The following is a 6,616-nucleotide window of genomic DNA, read 5'->3' as shown; positions in this document are numbered from 1 at the left end:
CTTGAACCTCTTCATGACCTGTCTTTGACTTCTTCATAGAAGACACCTCAGCCTCCCTCTTAAATATACTGTTTCCAGGAAGAAGAAGAAAAAAGACAACCTTGACCCACTACTATTATTCCTATAAATGCTCTTTGAATGGTCTTAGTAACTCATTGTTTTAAGTACTCCCTCTATGTTGAGGACCACCATATCCCTATAGCCAGTCCTAACCTCTTGCCTGAAAGTTACACTTGCCCTCCAACTCCCTACTAGTCATGGGCAACTATCCATGCTTATTCTATTCCTTCTCTTTTCTACAGTCTCATTTTCTCAATCCATAATTCATCTTATTACCCATGTGAGCAACTTGAAATCAATCTATACTTCTTTCTCCCTTATCCCCCACATCTGAAGAGTTGATAAGTGTAGCTGAATTTACCTCTTAAATACTTTTCAAACCAATCCCTCCTCTCTATACTTCTGCTACCCTAGTTCAGATCCTTATCAGCTCTTACTCAGCTTATTAAAACGAGCCCCCTTTTGAAATCCTTCCTTCCATATTTTTCCCTTAAAATCCACTCTCCAGATGAAGACAGAATGTTCCATCTAAATGTAAACATATTACTCCCCTGCTTAAACCCTTTCAAAGCTTTCTATTATCTGCAGAAATAACTCCAATTTCTTTGCCAAGGCATAAAAGGTTCATCTAATTTCATTTCCTGCTACTCCCTGCTCTTGTGCTGTATGTTCCCATATTGATAAATGGTTAGTGGTCCCCCATACTCACTATGTACACTTGCACAGTTGTTCTTGCACACTTGTACTTCTGCCCATACACAAAATTCTTCCTTTTTTTTCACTGCCTGGATAACCTTTTCTCCTTCAGAACCAAATTCAAGCATCAACTCCTCTGACAAGTCACCTCCGAATTTGCAGGTTGGAGTCAGTGTCTCTCCTCTGCCCCTTAGCCTCTTCATGTCTGCATCTCTCTTGTCACCTATCCTGACAAGTTATATCATCCTGTTTTGTGGGTATGTTTGTTCCCTCACAATATGGTAGGTTGCATAAGAACAGGGGCTAATATATCACTATAATCTAGTAACTAATACACAGTCTAGACATAGTAGACACTTAATAAATGTTTAAATGAGATAGAACTAGTACCTAGTTGACCTTAGGAAGCCATCTTCCTTGACTGGGCCTCAAATATTTTGTCTGTAAATCAGTGGGGTTAAATCCAATGTTCTCCATTAAAGGTTTCTTCCCTCTGCAACACCCCATGCTATTGTGTACTTCTGAGCATGGAGGTGTTGACAGGGCAGAGTTGTTCAACTGTCTTCATTTTCATCCTACTACCTCTGGAATAGATTTATTTTTTCCCACCCTTGACAATCCCCTGGCCTCCCCTACCCCCCAGTGTCTTATGTCCATTTGGAATAGATTTAAAAATCAAGAATGAAAATAACAATAGCTCACACTTGCTTCATGCTGCGTGGGTCAGGGACTATTGAAGCCCTTTAAATAAATGCAATACTCCTTTGATAGTCACACCCACCCTATGAGTGGGTATTATTATTATTATCCACATTTTTCAAATGGGAAAACTGAGAGATAGAGTAGCCTTCACAAAGTGGGTAGGAAGAGGCAGCATAGAATGCAAACTCGGAATGTCTGACTTAGCTCAGCATGTGACAAGCAGCAGCCCGTGGTGGTTAAGTGACTGTGCCCTTCTAGGCATTGTGTTGGTAAAAAAAGGAAAGAGTTTGTAAAATTGGACTTTATGAAGAGTCTTTGAGCATAAAGAATTCTTCCTGCATTTGTCATCATAGTGCTAATTAAGCTACATTTTGTGGGCTTTAAAGTGGCTCTGGTCAGAATTTCCTAGATATTTTATTGTAATTTAGCATTAGTCAGGCTTGAGTTAATGGACACAGGCGGCTTTATTCACCCTGGTTTGGGCCCCACCATTGCTATTATATCTTTTGATATTCATCCTCATGACACTAATCACCAAGTATTGATTTAGACATTGTACATTTCCATAGGAATTCCATTTTAATTCAACATTAGAGTGCCATTAAAATGTAAAGGAAAGGGCATGCAGAAGTCGCCTTAAAGCATTCCTGTCTCAGGGAAATCTGCTGGTTTTGATCATTCTGCCAGCACTGCTTGGGTAGGACAAAGACCCAGATGTAAGCCGCCTTTATGATTCATACTGAGGCCCAATAGCTGCTTTATGACTTGGCCCATTGGTCAGGGGTCTGGAGTGGTGATGGAAGGGAAGGAAGGTGGCTTGGGGTGGAGAGTACCCTCTTACATCTCTGCCCTGCCGAAGATTCTGCTGAGGCCTGCATCACATAGCAGCATCCTCAAAGAACAATGGAAATAGAGAGCATGTGATGTGGGAGTGTAGTGGCCCTGCCTGATCATTAGGATAGAAGGAAGAGCAATGGAGTCAGAATTCACATGCTTTCTCATGCTAAAAACACCCTGAACCCTTCTCTCTGCAAAATTAAAGGATTCTCTAAGACAGTGGTTCTCAACCTTCATTATGCCGCGACCTTTTAATACAGTTCTTCATGTTGTGGTGACCCCCTACTTCATAACTGTAATTTTGCTACTGTTATGAATCCTAATGTAAATATCTGATATGCAGGATGTATTTTCATTGTTGCAAGTTGAACTTAATTAAAGCATAGTGATTAATCACAAAAACAGTATGTAATTATATATGTGTTTTCCGGTGGTCTTAGGTGACCCCTAAAGGGGTCGCGACCCACAGGTTGAGAACCACTGCTCTAAGAGGTATATTGTGTGAAACTGCATCTTCAGAAGTCCTGTGTTCTTTTTTTATTTTTTTTTATTCTTTCTCAGTGAGATCAATAGACAGGCCTGGCTTGCTTTGTTCATCCCTCATATCTCTTTGTATCTTTGACTTATCCCAATTCCATTGCCATCACCCTTCCCTTTTGATTAGCTATTCTCTCTTGGTGATTCCACTCCTTCCTGAGGCATCCATACACTGCAGCCATCTATACACTGACAACCCAGAAGTCCACATCTCTCTCCCAAGACTCATGTGTATTTATCTCCTGCACCTCTTCACCTGGGGATCCCATGGGCACCTTAAACTCAACATATACAAAACTGACTTTATTCTCTTTCTCTCAAATCTGCCAAGCCTCCTGTTTTCTGGTCATCACCATCCATCCATTACCTGTACTGGAAGCTAGACCCCCTCCCCTTCCTGTTCCCTCATATTAAATCTGCCTCAGTCATGCCATGGCTCTGCCCTGCAAATGCCTCTCAGATCAGTTCTTTTCATCTCCAATCCCTGACTCTGTTCCTGACATCCTAGGGTTATGGCTTTTTTCTATTGTCTGGATTTTTCTCCCCATTTAGAACCTGAAGTCCCAGCTCTTACACTGTTGAATTGTGAGTTGAATTGTGTTCCCTAAAAAGATATGTTGAAATTTTAATCTGCATACCAGTGAATGCAAACTTATTTGAAAATGGCATCTTTGCAGTAATCAAGTTAAAATGAAGTCATACTCCATTAGGGTGGGCCCTAATCCAATATGACCAGGGTCCTTAGGAGAGAGAGAGAGAGAGAGAGAGAGAGAGAGAGAGAGAGAGAGAGAGAGAGAGAGAGAACACCATGGGTGACTCTATTGGTCAGGGTTTGCTAGAGAAACAGAACCACAGTGTGTATGTGAATCGATGATAGATAGATAAAGGTATTGTTTATTATAAGAAATTGACTCACATGATTATGGAAGGTGACAAGTCCCAAGATCTGCAGTTGGCAAGCTGGAGACCTAGGAGAGCCAATGGCACAAGTTCCAGTCTGACAGCCTGTAGGCTTGAAACCCAAGAAGAGCTAATGTTTCAGTTCACGTCTAAAGGCAGGAAAAGACCAACATCCCAGCTCAAGCAAGCAGGCAGAAGGAGCTCCCTCTTACTTTCAACAGAGTCTCCATGTACCCAGAAAGTTTATCTCATCTGTGCTTTCTACATATCAGGATGCCCATCCCCCAGAAAACAATGCCTCATTTAGATACTGTTGAAATGCCAGGTCAAGGAAGAGAGAAAGATTTTCGGTTCACAGTGCAGATGCAGCAGCCACCATCTCCCTCGAGCAGTGAAGACACAATGGATCTTAAGAATTCCTTTCTGACCACTGAAAATGGCATGAGGAGGTTTCTGGATTCAGGCAGAGATATGAGGTTTCTGAAAGATGAAATATATATACATATACATATATATATATGATATCATATATAATATATCTTATTCAGCCATAAGAAAGAAAGAAGAAAATTCTGCTGTTTGTGACAACATGAATGGACCTTGAGAGCATTATACTAAGTGAAGTGAGTCAAGCAAAGAAAGATAAATACCATATGATCTCATTTATATATGGAATCTAAAAAACAAACTCATAGATACAGGGAATAGATAGTTGATTTCCAGAGGTGGGGGTGGGGTGGGGAAAATGGGTAAAGGTGGTCAAAAGAAACTTCCAAATATAAGTTATGAGAATTTAATGTATAGCTATGTGACTATCTCAATAAAACTGGAAAATTAAAGTAAAATAAAATCTAGCCTGAGTTGCATGAAATCCTGGGAGCAGGGTGGTGGAAGCCTCGCCAGCCTCCTTGTCTGTCTGTCTCTGGAGTCTATGGACACAGCCAGCTTTCAAGGGTGTTGCTTGTGGATTTTCCAGACCACTGACCACTGCTTCCTCCCCCATTGGCTTTTGTAGACTCCTTTTTCAGCATTTCTGGTTATGAATCCAAGGAGGGCTACAGACCTGTTGTGGCTCAGTGCCATAACCAGGACTGGGGTGAAAAATTTAAGGAGGAATTCAGTATCAGGGCCAGTTCCCCACTAGCATGACCCTGAAGGTAATGCCACCTTAACTTCTGCATCCTAGATAGTTCTGGGCCTGCCCAACACTGCCTATTTGGGGATAAGATGACCTTATCCCATGACTTATTATTAGGAAGCTCTCTTGCCCACAGATATAATTTCTTCAATGCCAGTTATCTATATATATAAAATCCTAAGTGACTGGTCAACCATTTGACCAGTTGCTATGACATGCACTGACCACCGGGGGCACATGTTCAATGCAGAAGCTGCCCCCTGATGGTCAGTGTTCTCTCACAGCAGGAGCACCGCTCAGCTGACCGAAGGGCACCAGACACCAGGCTCACAACTGGTGAGTGCAATTGCAGCAGTGTGAGCCTCTCAGGCCTCCACGGCAGTGCTACCAAACTGTGGCTGTGGCAGACACAGCAGGGCTGGGATGAGCGGGAGCATGTCTCCCAGCCCGGGCTCAGGCTCCTCCCCAGCCACCTGCCACTTCGTGCACTACCATCGCTCAGGGGATGTCAGACTGCTGGTTTCTGCCCGATCCCCACAGGCCAGGGGTCCCAGATTGCGAGAAGGTACAGGCCAGGCTGAGGGACCCCACCAGTGCACGAATCCATGCACTGGGCCTCTAGTATCACAATAATAGAGATACTATCTGGTCTCTTGTCTGCTTTTGTAAAAAGAATAGTACAGGCTCTGGAGCTATATAAATTAGGTTGTGTCCTGGTTTTGACACTTACTAAATGGAGGCTCTTAACTAGTTACTTCATCTCCTGGGGCCTCAGTTTTCTTGTCGGAATAATAATAATAACTCTCCCCTAAGTATCACAAGGCTGATTGATACTTAATAAATGTTTAATATTATAAAATAGTAAATGTTATTAATAGATAACATTAAGGGAAAAAATACAACTTGCACCTTGGTATTTACATTTATTTAAATGTTATACAGTTTTACCTTTATTTACAATACATTTGAGTGCTTAGGAATTGGTGATTATTAAACAGGTTTATTGCTGTGTTTTTGTTCTTATAACTACTTCGTAAGTAATTGGGTCATCAGATAGGTGTTCATTTTCCATCAGATATAAGGGGTTAGCTTCTACAGCCCCCTAACAAGTTAGGCAATTATCCAAATTGCATGTACTATGGTCAAGAGAGTATATTCAGCTAATGAAGAGTTTATCTTTATGGCACAATATTAATGGCAATCAACACACTCTTGTCTTCTAATGGGATTGCCAACAAATAAGCAAATGAGTCTAATTCCTTTAGGCCTGGTATAATGGGCACATTAAATTCAGGAGTTTCAAATTTCTTAAACAGTATGTATTTTACAAGTATATCACACTAGACATAGTTCAGTTTGGAACCACTAAGAAGAATTCCAACTCTCCATTACACTCTACTAAATGTACGTACCAGTGATGTGCTGATAAATTTTAACAATTGACTCTTCGAAGGAATAAAAAGCCCTGATTTGTACATTTACAAATTTCTTTGGTGTAAATTCTCCTTCCGTGCCAATTTTAAGCTGGCACCCAATGCAGAGAGAGTTTGGAGAGTTTCAATTCACTGAATGCAGAGTTTGGGGAAGAGTTGCTAACAATTGTGGACTAGTACAAGCTGGCTCCAGTACATCATTGTGTCCCCAAAGTATGTATCCTTTGTCATGGAAATGTCAGATTAGAAGGTCATTTGGCAGTAGAAAAATTCACGCACCAGGTCCTTGCATTGTCAACTCTGGTAGTACATA

The sequence above is a fragment of the Myotis daubentonii genome, chromosome 2 (genome assembly GCF_963259705.1).
Source record: "Myotis daubentonii chromosome 2, mMyoDau2.1, whole genome shotgun sequence".
Classification (NCBI taxonomy): Eukaryota; Metazoa; Chordata; class Mammalia; order Chiroptera; family Vespertilionidae; genus Myotis; species Myotis daubentonii.
This window is presented reverse-complemented; position numbering follows the sequence as displayed.